Source organism: Amblyomma americanum, chromosome 7 (genome assembly GCF_052857255.1).
Source record: "Amblyomma americanum isolate KBUSLIRL-KWMA chromosome 7, ASM5285725v1, whole genome shotgun sequence".
Classification (NCBI taxonomy): Eukaryota; Metazoa; Arthropoda; class Arachnida; order Ixodida; family Ixodidae; genus Amblyomma; species Amblyomma americanum.
Window position 1 is genome coordinate 184,460,992 of NC_135503.1, and position 21,859 is coordinate 184,482,850.

Below are 21,859 nucleotides of genomic sequence, written 5' to 3' on the forward strand. Positions count from 1 at the left end.
CGCAGTTATAAGAGAAAAAGTTTTGTCGCGTATCAGAGGAACACTTGTAAAACTGATGGGTTGTGATTTAGCTCGTTTCGGTCTAAAACAGCTTGTTTCGTTGTATTAAGCACCAATACATGCTTTTCGCGCTGTTATAAGTGAAAAAGTTTTGACGCGTATCAGAGGAACACTTGTAAAACCGGTGTTGTGATATAGCTCGTTTCGGTCTAAAACAGCTTGTTTCGTTGTATTAACCACGAATACATGCTTTTCGCGCAGTTATAAGAGAAAACGTTTTGACACGTATCAGAGGAACACTTGTAATACCGATGTGCTGTGATTTAGCTCGTTTCGGTCTAAAACAGCTTGTTTCGTTGTATTAAGCACGAATACATGCTTTTCGCGCAGTTATAAGAGAAAAAGTTTTGACGCGTATCAGAGGAACACTTGTAAAACCGATGTGTTGTGATTTAGCTCGTTTCGGTCTAAAACAGCTTGTTTCGTTGTATTAAGCACGAATACATGCTTTTCGCGCAGTTATAAGAGAAAAAGTTTTGACGCGTATCAGCGGAACACTTGTAAATCCGATGTGTTGTGATATAGCTCGTTTCGGTCTAAATCAGCTTGTTTCGTTGTATTAAGCACGAATACATGGTTTTCGCGCAGTTATAAGAGAAAAAGTTTTGACGCGTATCAGAGGAACACTTGTAATACCGATGTGCTGTGATTTAGCTCGTTTCGGTCTAAAACAGCTTGTTTCGTTGTATTAGGCACGAATACAAGCTTTTCGCGCAGTTATAAGAGAAAACGTTTTGACGCGTATCAGAGGAACACTTGTAAAACCGATGTGTGGTGATTTAGCTCGTTTCGGTCTAAAACAGCTTGTTTCGTTGTATCAAGCAAGAATACATGCTTTTCGCGGAGTTATAAGAGAAAACGTTTTGACGCGTATCAGAGGAACACTTGTAAAACCGATGTGTTGTGATATAGCTCGTTTCGGTCTAAAACAGCTTGTTTCGTTGTATTAAGCAAGAATACATGCTTTTCGCGCAGTTATAAGAGAAAAAGTTTTGACGCGTGTCACAGGGACACTTGTAAAACCGATGTGTTCAGATTTAGCTCATCTCGGTCTAAAACAGCTTGTTTCGTTCTATTAAGCACAAATACAGGCTTTTCGCGCAGGTATAAGAGAAAACGTTTTGACGCGTATCACATGGACACTTGTAAAACCGATGTGTTGTGACTTAGCTCGCTTCGGTCTAAAACAGCTTGTTTCGTTGTATTAAGCACGAATACAAGCTTTTCGCGCAGTTATAAGAGAAAAAGTTTTGACGCGTATCAGAGGAACACTTGTAAAACCGATGTGTTGTGATTTAGCTCGTTTCGGTCTAAAACAGCTTGTTTCGTAGTATTAAGCACGAATACATGCTTTTCGCGCAGTTATAAGAGAAAAAGTTTTGACGCGTATCACATGGACACTTGTAAAACCGATGTGTTGTGATTTAGCTCGCTTCGGTCTAAAACAGCTTGCTTCGTTGTATTAAGCACGAATACATGGTTTTCGCGCAGTTATAAGAGAAAAAGTTTTGACGCGTATCAGAGGAACACTTGTAATACCGATGTGCTGTGATTTAGCTCGTTTCGGTCTAAAACAGCTTGTTTCGTTGTATTAAGCACGAATACAAGCTTTTCGCGCAGTTATAAGAGAAAACGTTTTGACGCGTATCAGAGGAACACTTGTAAAACCGATGTGTGGTGATTTAGCTCGTTTCGGTCTAAAACAGCTTGTTTCGTTGTATCAAGCAAGAATACATGCTTTTCGCGGAGTTATAAGAGAAAACGTTTTGACGCGTATCTGAGGAACACTTGTAAAACCGATGTGTTGTGATATCGCTCGTTTCGGTCTAAAACAGCTTGTTTCGTTGTATTAAGCAAGAATACATGCTTTTCGCGCAGTTATAAGAGAAAATGTTTTGACGCGTATCAGAGGAACACTTGTAAAGCCGATGTGTTGTGATATAGCTCGTTTCGGTCTAAAACAGCTTGTTTCGTTGTATTAAGCACGAATACATGCTTTTCGCGCAGTTATAAGAGAAAAAGTTTTGACGCTTATCAAAGGAACACGTAAAGCTGATGTGTTGTGATTTAGCTCGTTTCGGTCTAAAACAGCTTGTTTCGTTGTATTAAGCACGAATACATGCTTTTCGCGCAGTTATAAGAGAAAATGTTTTGACGCGTATCAGAGGAACACTTGTAAAAACCGATGTGTTGTGATTTAGCTCGTTTCGGTCTAAAACAGCTTGTTTCGTTGTATTAAGCACGAATACATGCTTTTCGCGCAGTTATAAGAGAAAATGTTTTGACGCGTATCAGAGGAACACTTGTAAAGCCGATGTGTTGTGATATAGCTCGTTTCGGTCTAAAACAGCTTGTTTCGTTGTATTAAGCACGAATACATGCTTTTCGCGCAGTTATAAGAGAAAAAGTTTTGACGCTTATCAAAGGAACACGTAAAGCTGATGTGTTGTGATTTAGCTCGTTTCGGTCTAAAACAGCTTGTTTCGTTGTATTAAGCCCGAATACATGCTTTTCGCGCAGTTATAAGAGAACATGTTTTGACGCGTATCAGAGGAACACTTGTAAAGCCGATGTGTTGTGATATAGCTCGTTTCGGTCTAAAACAGCTTGTTTCGTTGTATTAAGCACGAATACATGCTTTTCGCGCAGTTAAAAGAGAAAAAGTTTTGACGCGTATCAAAGGAACACGTAAAACTGATGTGTTGTGATTAAGCTCGTTTCGGTCTAAAACAGCTTGTTTCGTTGTATTAAGCAAGAATACATGCTTTTCGCGCAGTTATAAGAGAAAAAGTTTTGACGCGTGTCACAGGGACACTTGTAAAACCGATGTGTTCAGATTTAGCTCATCTCGGTCTAAAACAACTTGTTTTGTTCTATTAAGCACGAATACAGGCTTTTCGCGCAGTTATAAGAGAAAAAGTTTTGACGCGTATCACATGGACACTTGTAAAACCGATGTGTTGTGATTTAGCTCGTTTCGGTCTAAAACAGCTTGTTTCGTTGCATTAAGCACGAATACAGGCTTTTCGCGCAGTTATAAGAGAAAAAGTTTTGTCGCGTATCAGAGGAAAACTTGTAAAACCGATGTGTTGTGATTTATCTCGTTTCGGTCTAAAACAGCTTGTTTCGTTGTATTAAGCACGAATACAGGCTTTTCGCGCAGTTATAAGAGAAAAAGTTTTGTCGCGTATCAGAGGAACACTTGTAAAACTGATGGGTTGTGATTTAGCTCGTTTCGGTCTAAAACAGCTTGTTTCGTTGTATTAAGCACCAATACATGCTTTTCGCGCTGTTATAAGTGAAAAAGTTTTGACGCGTATCAGAGGAACACTTGTAAAACCGGTGTTGTGATATAGCTCGTTTCGGTCTAAAACAGCTTGTTTCGTTGTATTAACCACGAATACATGCTTTTCGCGCAGTTATAAGAGAAAACGTTTTGACACGTATCAGAGGAACACTTGTAATACCGATGTGCTGTGATTTAGCTCGTTTCGGTCTAAAACAGCTTGTTTCGTTGTATTAAGCACGAATACATGCTTTTCGCGCAGTTATAAGAGAAAAAGTTTTGACGCGTATCAGAGGAACACTTGTAAAACCGATGTGTTGTGATTTAGCTCGTTTCGGTCTAAAACAGCTTGTTTCGTTGTATTAAGCACGAATACATGCTTTTCGCGCAGTTATAAGAGAAAAAGTTTTGACGCGTATCAGCGGAACACTTGTAAATCCGATGTGTTGTGATATAGCTCGTTTCGGTCTAAATCAGCTTGTTTCGTTGTATTCAGCACGAATACATGGTTTTCGCGCAGTTATAAGAGAAAAAGTTTTGACGCGTATCAGAGGAACACTTGTAATACCGATGTGCTGTGATTTAGCTCGTTTCGGTCTAAAACAGCTTGTTTCGTTGTATTAGGCACGAATACAAGCTTTTCGCGCAGTTATAAGAGAAAACGTTTTGACGCGTATCAGAGGAACACTTGTAAAACCGATGTGTGGTGATTTAGCTCGTTTCGGTCTAAAACAGCTTGTTTCGTTGTATCAAGCAAGAATACATCCTTTTCGCGGAGTTATAAGAGAAAACGTTTTGACGCGTATCAGAGGAACACTTGTAAAACCGATGTGTTGTGATATAGCTCGTTTCGGTCTAAAACAGCTTGTTTCGTTGTAATAAGCAAGAATACATGCTTTTCGCGCAGTTATAAGAGAAAAAGTTTTGACGCGTGTCACAGGGACACTTGTAAAACCGATGTGTTCAGATTTAGCTCATCTCGGTCTAAAACAGCTTGTTTCGTTCTATTAAGCACAAATACAGGCTTTTCGCGCAGGTATAAGAGAAAACGTTTTGACGCGTATCACATGGACACTTGTAAAACCGATGTGTTGTGACTTAGCTCGCTTCGGTCTAAAACAGCTTGTTTCGTTGTATTAAGCACGAATACAAGCTTTTCGCGCAGTTATAAGAGAAAAAGTTTTGACGCGTATCAGAGGAACACTTGTAAAACCGATGTGTTGTGATTTAGCTCGTTTCGGTCTAAAACAGCTTGTTTCGTAGTATTAAGCACGAATACATGCTTTTCGCGCAGTTATAAGAGAAAAAGTTTTGACGCGTATCACATGGACACTTGTAAAACCGATGTGTTGTGATTTAGCTCGCTTCGGTCTAAAACAGCTTGCTTCGTTGTATTAAGCACGAATACATGGTTTTCGCGCAGTTATAAGAGAAAAAGTTTTGACGCGTATCAGAGGAACACTTGTAATACCGATGTGCTGTGATTTAGCTCGTTTCGGTCTAAAACAGCTTGTTTCGTTGTATTAAGCACGAATACAAGCTTTTCGCGCAGTTATAAGAGAAAACGTTTTGACGCGTATCAGAGGAACACTTGTAAAACCGATGTGTGGTGATTTAGCTCGTTTCGGTCTAAAACAGCTTGTTTCGTTGTATCAAGCAAGAATACATGCTTTTCGCGGAGTTATAAGAGAAAACGTTTTGACGCGTATCTGAGGAACACTTGTAAAACCGATGTGTTGTGATATCGCTCGTTTCGGTCTAAAACAGCTTGTTTCGTTGTATTAAGCAAGAATACATGCTTTTCGCGCAGTTATAAGAGAAAAAGTTTTGACGCGTATCAGAGGAACACTTGTAAAAAGCGATGTGTTGTGATTTAGCTCGTTTCGGTCTAAAACAGCTTGTTTCGTTGTATTAAGCACGAATACATGCTTTTCGCGCAGTTATAAGAGAAAATGTTTTGACGCGTATCAGAGGAACACTTGTAAAGCCGATGTGTTGTGATATAGCTCGTTTCGGTCTAAAACAGCTTGTTTCGTTGTATTAAGCACGAATACATGCTTTTCGCGCAGTTATAAGAGAAAAAGTTTTGACGCTTATCAAAGGAACACGTAAAGCTGATGTGTTGTGATTAAGCTCGTTTCGGTCTAAAACAGCTTGTTTCGTTGTATTAAGCAAGAATACATGCTTTTCGCGCAGTTATAAGAGAAAAAGTTTTGACGCGTGTCACAGGGACACTTGTAAAACCGATGTGTTCAGATTCAGCTCATCTCGGTCTAAAACAGCTTGTTTCGTTCTATTAAGCACGAATACAGGCTTTTCGCGCAGTTATAAGAGAAAAAGATTTGACGCGTATCACATGGACACTTGTAAAACCGATGTGTTGTGATTTAGCTCGTTTCGGTCTAAAACAGCTTGTTTCGTTGTATTAAGCCCGAATACAAGCTTTTCGCGCAGTTATAAGAGAAAAAGTTTTGACGCGTATCAGAGGAAAACTTGTAAAACCGATGTGTTGTGATTTAGCTCGTTTCGGTCTAAAACAGCTTGTTTCGTTGTATTAAGCACGAATACAGGCTTTTCGCGCAGTTATAAGAGAAAAAGTTTTGTCGCGTATCAGAGGAACACTTGTAAAACCGATGTGCTGTAATTTAGCTCGTTTCGCTCTAAAACAGCTTGTTTCGTTGTATTAAGCACGAATACATGCTTTTCGCGCAGTTATAAGAGAAAAAGTTTTGACGCTTATCAGAGGAACACTTGTAAAACCGATGTGTTGTGATTTAACTCGTTTCGGTCTAAACAGCTTGTTTCGTTGTATTAAGCACGAATACATGCTTTTCGCGCAGTTATAGAGAAAAAGTTTTGACGCGTATCAGAGGAACACTTGTAAATCCGGTGTGTTGTGATATAGCTCGTTTCGGTCTAAAACAGCTTGTTTCGTTGTATTAAGCATGAATACATGCTTTTCGCGCAGTTATAAGAGAAAAAGTTTTGACGCGTATCAGAGGAACACTTGTAATACCGATGTGTTGTGATTTAACTCGTTTCGGACTAAAACAGCTTGTTTCGTTGTATTAAGCAAGAATACATGCTTTTCGCGCAGTTATAAAAGAAAAAGTTTTGACGCGTATCAGAGGAACACTTTTAAAACCGATGTGTTGTGATTTAGCTCGTTTCGGTCTAAAACAGCTTGTTTAGTTGTATTAAGCACGAATACATGCTTTTCGCGCAGTTATAGGAGAAAAAGTTTTGACGCATATCAGAGGAACACTTGTAAAACTGATGTGTTGTGATTTAGCTCGTTTCGGTCTAAAACAGCTTGTTTCGTTGTAGTAAGCACGAATACAAGCTTTTCGCGCAGTTATAAGAGAAAACGTTTTGACGCGTATCAGAGGAACACTTGTAAAACCGATGTGCTGTGATTTAGCTCGTTTCGTTCTAAAACAGCTTGTTTCGTTGTATTAAGCACGAATACATGCTTTTCGCGCAGTTATAGGAGAAAAAGTTTTGACGCGTATCAGAGGAACACTTGTAAAACCGATGTGTTGTGATATAGCTCGTTTCAGTCTAAAACAGCTTGTTTCGTTGTATTAGGCACGAATACATGCTTTTCGCGCAGTTATAAGAGAAAAAGTTTTGACGCGTATCAGAGGAACACTTGTAAAACTGATGTGTTGTGATTTAACTCGTTTCGGTCTAAAACAGCTTGTTTCGTTGTATTAAGCACGAATGCAAGCTTTTCGCGCAGTTATAAGAGAAAACGTTTTCACGCGTATCAGAGGAACACTTGTAAAACCGATGTGTTGTGATTTAGCTCGTTTCGGTCTAAAACAGCTTGTTTCGTTGTATTAAGCAAGAATACATGCTTTTCGCGCAGTTATAAGAGAAAAAGTTTTGACGCGTGTCACAGGGACACTTGTAAAACCGATGTGTTCAGATTTAGCTCATCTCGGTCTAAAACAGCTTGTTTCGTTCTATTAAGCACGAATACAGGCTTTTCGCGCAGTTATAAGAGAAAAAGTTTTGACGCGTATCACATAGACACTTGTAAAACCGATGTGTTGTGATTTAGCTCGTTTCGCTCTAAAACAGCTTGTTTCGTTGTATTAAGCACGAATACATGCTTTTCGCGCAGTTATAAGAGAAAAAGTTTTGACGCGTATCAGAGGAACACGTAAAACCGATGTGTTGTGATTTAGCTCGTTTCGGTGTAAAACAGCTTGTTTCGTTGTATTAAGCACGAATACATGCTTTTCGCGCAGTTATAAGAGAAAAAGTTTTGACGCGTATCAGAGGAACCCTTGTAAAACCGATGTGTTGTGATATAGCTCGTTTCGGTCTAAAACAGCTTGTTTCGTTGTATTAAGCACGAATACAGGCTTTTCGCGCAGTTATAAGAGAAAAAGTTTTGTCGCGTATCGGAGGAACACTTGTAAAACCGATGTGCTGTAATTTAGCTCGTTTCGCTCTAAAACAGCTTGTTTCGTTTTATTAAGCACGAATACATGCTTTTCGCGCAGTTATAAGAGAAAAAGTTTTGACGCTTATCAGAGGAACACTTGTAAAACCGATGTGTTGTGATTTAACTCGTTTCGGTCTAAACAGCTTGTTTCGTTGTATTAAGCACGAATACATGCTTTTCGCGCAGTTATAGAGAAAAAGTTTTGACGCGTATCAGAGGAACACTTGTAGATCCGGTGTGTTGTGATATAGCTCGTTTCGGTCTAAAACAGCTTGTTTCGTTGTATTAAGCATGAATACATGCTTTTCGCGCAGTTATAAGAGAAAAAGTTTTGACGCGTATCAGAGGAACACTTGTAATACCGATGTGTTGTGATTTAACTCGTTTCGGACTAAAACAGCTTGTTTCGTTGTATTAAGCAAGAATACATGCTTTTCGCGCAGTTATAAAAGAAAAAGTTTTGACGCGTATCAGAGGAACACTTTTAAAACCGATGTGTTGTGATTTAGCTCGTTTCGGTCTAAAACAGCTTGTTTAGTTGTATTAAGCACGAATACATGCTTTTCGCGCAGTTATAGGAGAAAAAGTTTTGACGCATATCAGAGGAACACTTGTAAAACTGATGTGTTGTGATTTAGCTCGTTTCGGTCTAAAACAGCTTGTTTCGTTGTAGTAAGCACGAATACAAGCTTTTCGCGCAGTTATAAGAGAAAACGTTTTGACGCGTATCAGAGGAACACTTGTAAAACCGATGTGTTGTGATTTAGCTCGTTTCGGTCTAAAACAGCTTGTTTCGTTGTATTAAGCACGAATACATGCTTTTCGCGCAGTTATAGAAAAAGTTTTGACGCGTATCAGAGGAACACTTGTAAAACCGATGTGTTGTGATATAGCTCGTTTCGGTCTAAAACAGCTTGTTTCGTTGTATTAAGCACGAATACATGCTTTTCGCGCAGTTATAAGAGAAAAAGTTTTGACGCGTATCAGAGGAACACTTGTAAAACTGATGTGTTGTGATTTAGCTCGTTTCGGTCTAAAACAGCTTGTTTCGTTGTATTAAGCACGAATGCAAGCTTTTCGCGCAGTTATAAGAGAAAACGTTTTGACGCGTATCAGAGGAACACTTGTAAAACCGATGTGTTGTGATTTAGCTCGTTTCGGTCTAAAACAGCTTGTTTCGTTGTATTAAGCAAGAATACATGCTTTTCGCGCAATTATAAGAGAAAAAGTTTAGACGCGTGTCACAGAGACACTTGTAAAACCGATGTGTTCAGATTTAGCTCATCTCGGTCTAAAACAGCTTGTTTCGTTCTATTAAGCACGAATACAGGCTTTTCGCGCAGTTATAAGAGAAAAAGTTTTGACGCGTATCACATAGACACTTGTAAAACCGATGTGTTGTGATTTAGCTCGTTTCGCTCTAAAACAGCTTGTTTCGTTGTATTAAGCACGAATACATGCTTTTCGCGCAGTTATAAGAGAAAAAGTTTTGACGCGTATCAGAGGAACACGTAAAACCGATGTGTTGTGATTTAGCTCGTTTCGGTGTAAAACAGCTTGTTTCGTTGTATTAAGCACGAATACATGCTTTTCGCGCAGTTATAAGAGAAAAAGTTTTGACGCGTATCAGAGGAACACTTGTAAAACCGATGTGTTGTGATATAGCTCGTTTCGGTCTAAAACAGCTTGTTTCGTTGTATTAAGCAAGAATACATGCTTTTCGCGCAGTTATAAGAGAAAAAGTTTTGACGCGTATCAGAGGAACACTTGTAAAACCGATGTGTGGTGATTTAGCTCGTTTCGGTCTAAAACAGCTTGTTTTGTTGTATCAAGCAAGAATACATGCTTTTCGCGGAGTTATAAGAGAAAACGTTTTGACGCGTATCAGAGGAACACGTAAAAACGATGTTTGTGATATAGCTCATTTCGGTCTAACACAGCTTGTTTCGTTGTATTAAGCAAGAATACATGCTTTTCGCGCAGTTATAAGAGAAAAAGTTTTGACGCGTATCAGAGGAACACTTGTAAAGCCGATGTGTTGTGATATAGCTCGTTTCGGTCTAAAACAACTTGTTTCGTTGTATTAAGCACGAATACATGCTTTTCGCGCAGTTATAACAGAAAAAGTTTTGACGCGTATCAGAGGAACACGTAAAACTGATGTGTTGTGATTAAGCTCGTTTCGGTCTAAAACAGCTTGTTTCGTTGTATTAGGCACGAATACAAGCTTTTCGCGCAGTTATAAGAGAAAAAGTTTTGACGCGTATCAGAGGAACACTTGTAAAACCGATGTGTTGTGATTTAGCTCGTTTCGGTCTAAAACAGCTTGTTTCGTTGTATTAAGCAAGAATACATGCTTTTCGCGCAGTTATAAGAGAAAAAGTTTTGACGCGTATCAGAGGAACACGTAAAACTGATGTGTTGTGATTAAGCTCGTTTCGGTCTAAAACAGCTTGTTTCGTTGTATTAGGCACGAATACAAGCTTTTCGCGCAGTTATAAGAGAAAAAGTTTTGATGCGTATCAGAGGAAAACTTGTAAAACCGATGTGTTGTGATATAGCTCGTTTCGGTCTAAAACAGCTTGTTTCGTTGTATTAAGCACGAATACATGCTTTTCGCGCAGTTATAAGAGAACAAGTTTTGACGCGTATCAGAGGAACACTTGTAAAACTGATGTGTTGTGATTTAGCTCGTTTCGGTCTAAAACAGCTTGTTTCGTTGTATTAAGCACGAATGCAAGCTTTTCGCGCAGTTATAAGAGAAAACGTTTTGACGCGTATCAGAGGAACACTTGTAAAACCGATGTGTTGTGATTTAGCTCGTTTCGGTCTAAAACAGCTTGTTTCGTTGTATTAAGCAAGAATACATGCTTTTCGCGCAGTTATAAGAGAAAAAGTTTTGACGCGTGTCACAGGGACACTTGTAAAACCGATGTGTTCAGATTTAGCTCATCTCGGTCTAAAACAGCTTGTTTCGTTCTATTAAGCACGAATACAGGCTTTTCGCGCAGTTATAAGAGAAAAAGTTTTGACGCGTATCACATAGACACTTGTAAAACCGATGTGTTGTGATTTAGCTCGTTTCGCTCTAAAACAGCTTGTTTCGTTGTATTAAGCACGAATACATGCTTTTCGCGCAGTTATAAGAGAAAAAGTTTTGACGCGTATCAGAGGAACACGTAAAACCGATGTGTTGTGATTTAGCTCGTTTCGGTCTAAAACAGCTTGTTTCGTTGTATTAAGCACGAATACATGCTTTTCGCGCAGTTATAAGAGAAAAAGTTTTGACGCGTATCAGAGGAACACTTGTAAAACCGATGTGTTGTGATATAGCTCGTTTCGGTCTAAAACAGCTTGTTTCGTTGTATTAAGCAAGAATACATGCTTTTCTCGCAGTTATAAGAGAAAAAGTTTTGACGCGTATCAGAGGAACACTTGTAAAACCGATGTGTGGTGATTTAGCTCGTTTCGGTCTAAAACAGCTTGTTTTGTTGTATCAAGCAAGAATACATGCTTTTCGCGGAGTTATAAGAGAAAACGTTTTGACGCGTATCAGAGGAACACGTAAAAACGATGTTTGTGATATAGCTCATTTCGGTCTAACACAGCTTGTTTCGTTGTATTAAGCAAGAATACATGCTTTTCGCGCAGTTATAAGAGAAAAAGTTTTGACGCGTATCAGAGGAACACTTGTAAAACCGATGTGTTGTGATTTAGCTCGTTTCGGTCTAAAACAGCTTGTTTCGTTGTATTAGGCACGAATACATGCTTTTCGCGCAGTTATAAGAGAAAAAGTTTTGACGCGTATCAGAGGAACACTTGTAAAACTGATGTGTTGTGATTTAGCTCGTTTCGGTCTAAAACAGCTTGTTTCGTTGTATTAAGCACGAATGCAAGCTTTTCGCGCAGTTATAAGAGAAAACGTTTTCACGCGTATCAGAGGAACACTTGTAAAACCGATGTGTTGTGATTGAGCTCGTTTCGGTCTAAAACAGCTTGTTTCGTTGTATTAAGCAAGAATACATGCTTTTCGCGCAGTTATAAGAGAAAAAGTTTTGACGCGTGTCACAGGGACACTTGTAAAACCGATGTGTTCAGATTTAGCTCATCTCGGTCTAAAACAGCTTGTTTCGTTCTATTAAGCACGAATACAGGCTTTTCGCGCAGTTATAAGAGAAAAAGTTTTGACGCGTATCACATAGACACTTGTAAAACCGATGTGTTGTGATTTAGCTCGTTTCGCTCTAAAACAGCTTGTTTCGTTGTATTAAGCACGAATACATGCTTTTCGCGCAGTTATAAGAGAAAAAGTTTTGACGCGTATCAGAGGAACACGTAAAACCGATGTGTTGTGATTTAGCTCGTTTCAGTGTAAAACAGCTTGTTTCGTTGTATTAAGCACGAATACATGCTTTTCGCGCAGTTATAAGAGAAAAAGTTTTGACGCGTATCAGAGGAACCCTTGTAAAACCGATGTGATATAGCTCGTTTCGGTCTAAAACAGCTTGTTTCGTTGTATTAAGCACGAATACAGGCTTTTCGCGCAGTTATAAGAGAAAAAGTTTTGTCGCGTATCAGAGGAACACTTGTAAAACCGATGTGCTGTAATTTAGCTCGCTTCGCTCTAAAACAGCTTGTTTCGTTTTATTAAGCACGAATACATGCTTTTCGCGCAGTTATAAGAGAACAAGTTTTGACGCTTATCAGAGGAACACTTGTAAAACCGATGTGTTGTGATATAGCTCGTTTCGGTCTTAAACAGCTTGTTTCGTTGTATTAAGCAAGAATACATGCTTTTCGCGCAGTTATAAGAGAAAAAGTTTTGACGCGTATCAGAGGAACACTTGTAAAACCGATGTGTGGTGATTTAGCTCGTTTCGGTCTAAAACAGCTTGTTTTGTTGTATCAAGCAAGAATACATGCTTTTCGCGGAGTTATAAGAGAAAACGTTTTGACGCGTATCAGAGGAACACGTAAAAACGATGTTTGTGATATAGCTCATTTCGGTCTAACACAGCTTGTTTCGTTGTATTAAGCAAGAATACATGCTTTTCGCGCAGTTATAAGAGAAAAAGTTTTGACGCGTATCAGAGGAACACTTGTAAAACCGATGTGTTGTGATTTAGCTCGTTTCGGTCTAAAACAGCTTGTTTCGTTGTATTAGGCACGAATACATGCTTTTCGCGCAGTTATAAGAGAAAAAGTTTTGACGCGTATCAGAGGAACACTTGTAAAACTGATGTGTTGTGATTTAGCTCGTTTCGGTCTAAAACAGCTTGTTTCGTTGTATTAAGCACGAATGCAAGCTTTTCGCGCAGTTATAAGAGAAAACGTTTTCACGCGTATCAGAGGAACACTTGTAAAACCGATGTGTTGTGATTTAGCTCGTTTCGGTCTAAAACAGCTTGTTTCGTTGTATTAAGCAAGAATACATGCTTTTCGCGCAGTTATAAGAGAAAAAGTTTTGACGCGTGTCACAGGGACACTTGTAAAACCGATGTGTTCAGATTTAGCTCATCTCGGTCTAAAACAGCTTGTTTCGTTCTATTAAGCACGAATACAGGCTTTTCGCGCAGTTATAAGAGAAAAAGTTTTGACGCGTATCACATAGACACTTGTAAAACCGATGTGTTGTGATTTAGCTCGTTTCGCTCTAAAACAGCTTGTTTCGTTGTATTAAGCACGAATACATGCTTTTCGCGCAGTTATAAGAGAAAAAGTTTTGACGCGTATCAGAGGAACACGTAAAACCGATGTGTTGTGATTTAGCTCGTTTCGGTGTAAAACAGCTTGTTTCGTTGTATTAAGCACGAATACATGCTTTTCGCGCAGTTATAAGAGAAAAAGTTTTGACGCGTATCAGAGGAACCCTTGTAAAACCGATGTGTTGTGATATAGCTCGTTTCGGTCTAAAACAGCTTGTTTCGTTGTATTAAGCACGAATACAGGCTTTTCGCGCAGTTATAAGAGAAAAAGTTTTGTCGCGTATCAGAGGAACACTTGTAAAACCGATGTGCTGTAATTTAGCTCGTTTCGCTCTAAAACAGCTTGTTTCGTTTTATTAAGCACGAATACATGCTTTTCGCGCAGTTATAAGAGAAAAAGTTTTGACGCTTATCAGAGGAACACTTGTAAAACCGATGTGTTGTGATTTAACTCGTTTCGGTCTAAACAGCTTGTTTCGTTGTATTAAGCACGAATACATGCTTTTCGCGCAGTTATAGAGAAAAAGTTTTGACGCGTATCAGAGGAACACTTGTAAATCCGGTGTGTTGTGATATAGCTCGTTTCGGTCTAAAACAGCTTGTTTCGTTGTATTAAGCATGAATACATGCTTTTCGCGCAGTTATAAGAGAAAAAGTTTTGACGCGTATCAGAGGAACACTTGTAATACCGATGTGTTGTGATTTAACTCGTTTCGGACTAAAACAGCTTGTTTCGTTGTATTAAGCAAGAATACATGCTTTTCGCGCAGTTATAAAAGAAAAAGTTTTGACGCGTATCAGAGGAACACTTTTAAAACCGATGTGTTGTGATTTAGCTCGTTTCGGTCTAAAACAGCTTGTTTAGTTGTATTAAGCACGAATACATGCTTTTCGCGCAGTTATAGGAGAAAAAGTTTTGACGCATATCAGAGGAACACTTGTAAAACTGATGTGTTGTGATTTAGCTCGTTTCGGTCTAAAACAGCTTGTTTCGTTGTAGTAAGCACGAATACAAGCTTTTCGCGCAGTTATAAGAGAAAACGTTTTGACGCGTATCAGAGGAACACTTGTAAAACCGATGTGTTGTGATTTAGCTCGTTTCGGTCTAAAACAGCTTGTTTCGTTGTATTAAGCACGAATACATGCTTTTCGCGCAGTTATAGGAGAAAAAGTTTTGACGCGTATCAGAGGAACACTTGTAAAACCGATGTGTTGTGATATAGCTCGTTTCGGTCTAAAACAGCTTGTTTCGTTGTATTAAGCACGAATACATGCTTTTCGCGCAGTTATAAGAGAAAAAGTTTTGACGCGTATCAGAGGAACACTTGTAAAACTGATGTGTTGTGATTTAGCTCGTTTCTGTCTAAAACAGCTTGTTTCGTTGTATTAAGCACGAATGCAAGCTTTTCGCGCAGTTATAAGAGAAAACGTTTTGACGCGTATCAGAGGAACACTTGTAAAACCGATGTGTTGTGATTTAGCTCGTTTCGGTCTAAAACAGCTTGTTTCGTTGTATTAAGCAAGAATACATGCTTTTCGCGCAGTTATAAGAGAAAAAGTTTTGACGCGTGTCACAGAGACACTTGTAAAACCGATGTGTTCAGATTTAGCTCATCTCGGTCTAAAACAGCTTGTTTCGTTCTATTAAGCACGAATACAGGCTTTTCGCGCAGTTATAAGAGAAAAAGTTTTGACGCGTATCACATAGACACTTGTAAAACCGATGTGTTGTGATTTAGCTCGTTTCGCTCTAAAACAGCTTGTTTCGTTGTATTAAGCACGAATACATGCTTTTCGCGCAGTTATAAGAGAAAAAGTTTTGACGCGTATCACATAGACACTTGTAAAACCGATGTGTTGTGATTTAGCTCGTTTCGCTCTAAAACAGCTTGTTTCGTTGTATTAAGCACGAATACATGCTTTTCGCGCAGTTATAAGAGAAAAAGTTTTGACGCGTATCAGAGGAACACGTAAAACCGATGTGTTGTGATTTAGCTCGTTTCGGTGTAAAACAGCTTGTTTCGTTGTATTAAGCACGAATACATGCTTTTCGCGCAGTTATAAGAGAAAAAGTTTTGACGCGTATCAGAGGAACCCTTGTAAAACCGATGTGTTGTGATATAGCTCGTTTCGGTCTAAAACAGCTTGTTTCGTTGTATTAAGCACGAATACAGGCTTTTCGCGCAGTTATAAGAGAAAAAGTTTTGTCGCGTATCAGAGGAACACTTGTAAAACCGATGTGCTGTAATTTAGCTCGTTTCGCTCTAAAACAGCTTGTTTCGTTTTATTAAGCACGAATACATGCTTTTCGCGCAGTTATAAGAGAAAAAGTTTTGACGCTTATCAGAGGAACACTTGTAAAACCGATCTGTTGTGATTTAACTCGTTTCGGTCTAAACAGCTTGTTTCTTTGTATTAAGCACGAATACATGCTTTTCGCGCAGTTATAGAGAAAAAGTTTTGACGCGTATCAGAGGAACACTTGTAAATCCGGTGTGTTGTGATATAGCTCGTTTCGGTCTAAAACAGCTTGTTTCGTTGTATTAAGCATGAATACATGCTTTTCGCGCAGTTATAAGAGAAAAAGTTTTGACGCGTATCAGAGGAACACTTGTAATACCGATGTGTTGTGATTTAACTCGTTTCGGACTAAAACAGCTTGTTTCATTGTATTAAGCAAGAATACATGCTTTTCGCGCAGTTATAAAAGAAAAAGTTTTGACGCGTATCAGAGGAACACTTTTAAAACCGATGTGTTGTGATTTAGCTCGTTTCGGTCTAAAACAGCTTGTTTAGTTGTATTAAGCACGAATACATGCTTTTCGCGCAGTTATAGGAGAAAAAGTTTTGACGCATATCAGAGGAACACTTGTAAAACTGATGTGTTGTGATTTAGCTCGTTTCGGTCTAAAACAGCTTGTTTCGTTGTAGTAAGCACGAATACAAGCTTTTCGCGCAGTTATAAGAGAAAACGTTTTGACGCGTATCAGAGGAACACTTGTAAAACCGATGTGTTGTGATTTAGCTCGTTTCGGTCTAAAACAGCTTGTTTCGTTGTATTAAGCACGAATACATGCTTTTCGCGCAGTTATAGGAGAAAAAGTTTTGACGCGTATCAGAGGAACACTTGTAAAACCGATGTGTTGTGATATAGCTCGTTTCGGTCTAAAACAGCTTGTTTCGTTGTATTAAGCACGAATACATGCTTTTCGCGCAGTTATAAGAGAAAAAGTTTTGACGCGTATCAGAGGAACACTTGTAAAACTGATGTGTTGTGATTTAGCTCGTTTCGGTCTAAAACAGCTTGTTTCGTTGTATTAAGCACGAATGCAAGCTTTTCGCGCAGTTATAAGAAAAAACGTTTTGACGCGTATCAGAGGAACACTTGTAAAACCGATGTGTTGTGATTTAGCTCGTTTCGGTCTAAAACAGCTTGTTTCGTTGTATTAAGCAAGAATACATGCTTTTCGCGCAGTTATAAGAGAAAAAGTTTTGACGCTTATCAAAGGAACACGTAAAGCTGATGTGTTGTGATTTAGCTCGTTTCGGTCTAAAACAGCTTGTTTCGTTCTATTAAGCACGAATACAGGCTTTTCGCGCAGTTATAAGAGAAAAAAAAAAGTTTTGACGCGTATCACATAGACACTTGTAAAACCGATGTGTTGTGATTTAGCTCGTTTCGCTCTAAAACAGCTTGTTTCGTTGTATTAAGCACGAATACATGCTTTTCGCGCAGTTATAAGAGAAAAAGTTTTGACGCGTATCAGAGGAACACGTAAAACCGATGTGTTGTGATTTAGCTCGTTTCGGTGTAAAACAGCTTGTTTCGTTGTATTAAGCACGAATACATGCTTTTCGCGCAGTTATAAGAGAAAAAGTTTTGACGCGTATCAGAGGAACACTTGTAAAACCGATGTGTTGTGATATAGCTCGTTTCGGTCTAAAACAGCTTGTTTCGTTGTATTAGGCAAGAATACATGCTTTTCGCGCAGTTATAAGAGAAAAAGTTTTGACGCGTATCAGAGGAACACTTGTAAAACCGATGTGTGGTGATTTAGCTCGTTTCGGTCTAAAACAGCTTGTTTTGTTGTATCAAGCAAGAATACATGCTTTTCGCGGAGTTATAAGAGAAAACGTTTTGACGCGTATCAGAGGAACACGTAAAAACGATGTTTGTGATATAGCTCATTTCGGTCTAACACAGCTTGTTTCGTTGTATTAAGCAAGAATACATGCTTTTCGCGCAGTTATAAGAGAAAAAGTTTTGACGCGTATCAGAGGAACACTTGTAAAGCCGATGTGTTGTGATATAGCTCGTTTCGGTCTAAAACAACTTGTTTCGTTGTATTAAGCACGAATACATGCTTTTCGCGCAGTTATAACAGAAAAAGTTTTGACGCGTATCAGAGGAACACGTAAAACTGATGTGTTGTGATTAAGCTCGTTTCGGTCTAAAACAGCTTGTTTCGTTGTATTAGGCACGAATACAAGCTTTTCGCGCAGTTATAAGAGAAAAAGTTTTGACGCGTATCAGAGGAACACTTGTAAAACCGATGTGTTGTGATTTAGCTCGTTTCGGTCTAAAACAGCTTGTTTCGTTGTATTAAGCAAGAATACATGCTTTTCGCGCAGTTATAAGAGAAAAAGTTTTGACGCGTATCAGAGGAACACGTAAAACTGATGTGTTGTGATTAAGCTCGTTTCGGTCTAAAACAGCTTGTTTCGTTGTATTAGGCACGAATACAAGCTTTTCGCGCAGTTATAAGAGAAAAAGTTTTGACGCGTATCAGAGGAAAACTTGTAAAACCGATGTGTTGTGATATAGCTCGTTTCGGTCTAAAACAGCTTGTTTCGTTGTATTAAGCACGAATACATGCTTTTCGCGCAGTTATAAGAGAAAAAGTTTTGACGCGTATCAGAGGAACACTTGTAAAACTGATGTGTTGTGATTTAGCTCGTTTCGGTCTAAAACAGCTTGTTTCGTTGTATTAAGCACGAATGCAAGCTTTTCGCGCAGTTATAAGAGAAAACGTTTTGACGCGTATCAGAGGAACACTTGTAAAACCGATGTGTTGTGATTTAGCTCGTTTCGGTCTAAAACAGCTTGTTTCGTTGTATTAAGCAAGAATACATGCTTTTCGCGCAGTTATAAGAGAAAAAGTTTTGACGCGTGTCACAGGGACACTTGTAAAACCGATGTGTTCAGATTTAGCTCATCTCGGTCTAAAACAGCTTGTTTCGTTCTATTAAGCACGAATACAGGCTTTTCGCGCAGTTATAAGAGAAAAAGTTTTGACGCGTATCACATAGACACTTGTAAAACCGATGTGTTGTGATTTAGCTCGTTTCGCTCTAAAACAGCTTGTTTCGTTGTATTAAGCACGAATACATGCTTTTCGCGCAGTTATAAGAGAAAAAGTTTTGACGCGTATCAGAGGAACACGTAAAACCGATGTGTTGTGATTTAGCTCGTTTCGGTCTAAAACAGCTTGTTTCGTTGTATTAAGCACGAATACATGCTTTTCGCGCAGTTATAAGAGAAAAAGTTTTGACGCGTATCAGAGGAACACTTGTAAAACCGATGTGTTGTGATATAGCTCGTTTCGGTCTAAAACAGCTTGTTTCGTTGTATTAAGCAAGAATACATGCTTTTCGCGCAGTTATAAGAGAAAAAGTTTTGACGCGTATCAGAGGAACACTTGTAAAACCGATGTGTGGTGATTTAGCTCGTTTCGGTCTAAAACAGCTTGTTTTGTTGTATCAAGCAAGAATACATGCTTTTCGCGGAGTTATAAGAGAAAACGTTTTGACGCGTATCAGAGGAACACGTAAAAACGATGTTTGTGATATAGCTCATTTCGGTCTAACACAGCTTGTTTCGTTGTATTAAGCAAGAATACATGCTTTTCGCGCAGTTATAAGAGAAAAAGTTTTGACGCGTATCAGAGGAACACTTGTAAAACCGATGTGTTGTGATTTAGCTCGTTTCGGTCTAAAACAGCTTGTTTCGTTGTATTAAGCATGAATACATGCTTTTCGCGCAGTTATAAGAGAAAATGTTTTGACGCGTATCAGAGGAACACTTGTAAAGCCGATGTGTTGTGATATAGCTCGTTTCGGTCTAAAACAACTTGTTTCGTTGTATTAAGCACGAATACATGCTTTTCGCGCAGTTATAACAGAAAAAGTTTTGACGCGTATCAGAGGAACACGTAAAACTGATGTGTTGTGATTAAGCTCGTTTCGGTCTAAAACAGCTTGTTTCGTTGTATTAGGCACGAATACAAGCTTTTCGCGCAGTTATAAGAGAAAAAGTTTTGACGCGTATCAGAGGAACACTTGTAAAACCGATGTGTTGTGATTTAGCTCGTTTCGGTCTAAAACAGCTTGTTTCGTTGTATTAAGCAAGAATACATGCTTTTCGCGCAGTTATAAGAGAAAAAGTTTTGACGCGTATCAGAGGAACACGTAAAACTGATGCGTTGTGATTAAGCTCGTTTCGGTCTAAAACAGCTTGTTTCGTTGTATTAGGCACGAATACAAGCTTTTCGCGCAGTTATAAGAGAAAATGTTTTGACGCGTATCAGAGGAACACTTGTAAAGCCGATGTGTTGTGATATAGCTCGTTTCGGTCTAAAACAACTTGTTTCGTTGTATTAAGCAAGAATACATGCTTTTCGCGCAGTTATAAGAGAAAAAGTTTTGACGCGTGTCACAGGGACACTTGTAAAACCGATGTGTTCAGATTTAGCTCATCTTGGCCTAAAACAGCTTGTTTCGTTGTATTAAGCACGAATACAGGCTTTTCGCGCAGTTAAAGAGAACAAGTTTTGTCGCGTATCAGAGGAACACTTGTAAAACCGATGTGTTGTGATATAGCTCGTTTCGGTCTAAAACAGCTTGTTTCGTTGTATTAAGCACGAATACATGCTTTTCGCGCAGTTATAAGAGAAAAAGTTTTGACGCGTATCAGAGGAACACTTGTAAAACTGATGTGTTGTGATTTAGCTCGTTTCGGTCTAAAACAGCTTGTTTCGTTGTATTAAGCACGAATGCAAGCTTTTCGCGCAGTTATAAGAGAAAACGTTTTGACGCGTATCAGAGGAACACTTGTAAAACCGATGTGTTGTGATTTAGCTCGTTTCGGTCTAAAACAGCTTGTTTCGTTGTATTAAGCAAGAATACATGCTTTTCGCGCAGTTATAAGAGAAAAAGTTTTGACGCGTGTCACAGGGACACTTGTAAAACCGATGTGTTCAGATTTAGCTCATCTCGGTCTAAAACAGCTTGTTTCGTTCTATTAAGCACGAATACAGGCTTTTCGCGCAGTTATAAGAGAAAAAGTTTTGACGCGTATCACATAGACACTTGTAAAACCGATGTGTTGTGATTTAGCTCGTTTCGCTCTAAAACAGCTTGTTTCGTTGTATTAAGCACGAATACATGCTTTTCGCGCAGTTATAAGAGAAAAAGTTTTGACGCGTATCAGAGGAACACGTAAAACCGATGTGTTGTGATTTAGCTCGTTTCGGTCTAAAACAGCTTGTTTCGTTGTATTAAGCACGAATACATGCTTTTCGCGCAGTTATAAGAGAAAAAGTTTTGACGCGTGTCACAGGGACACTTGTAAAACCGATGTGTTCAGATTTAGCTCATCTTGGCCTAAAACAGCTTGTTTCGTTGTATTAGGCACGAATACAAGCTTTTCGCGCAGTTATAAGAGAAAAAGTTTTGACGCGTATCAGAGGAAAACTTGTAAAACCGATGTGTTGTGATATAGCTCGTTTCGGTCTAAAACAGCTTGTTTCGTTGTATTAAGCACGAATACATGCTTTTCGCGCAGTTATAAGAGAAAAAGTTTTGACGCGTATCAGAGGAACACTTGTAAAACTGATGTGTTGTGATTTAGCTCGTTTCGGTCTAAAACAGCTTGTTTCGTTGTATTAAGCACGAATGCAAGCTTTTCGCGCAGTTATAAGAGAAAACGTTTTGACGCGTATCAGAGGAACACTTGTAAAACCGATGTGTTGTGATTTAGCTCGTTTCGGTCTAAAACAGCTTGTTTCGTTGTATTAAGCAAGAATACATGCTTTTCGCGCAGTTATAAGAGAAAAAGTTTTGACGCGTGTCACAGGGACACTTGTAAAACCGATGTGTTCAGATTTAGCTCATCTCGGTCTAAAACAGCTTGTTTCGTTCTATTAAGCACGAATACAGGCTTTTCGCGCAGTTATAAGAGAAAAAGTTTTGACGCGTATCACATAGACACTTGTAAAACCGATGTGTTGTGATTTAGCTCGTTTCGCTCTAAAACAGCTTGTTTCGTTGTATTAAGCACGAATACATGCTTTT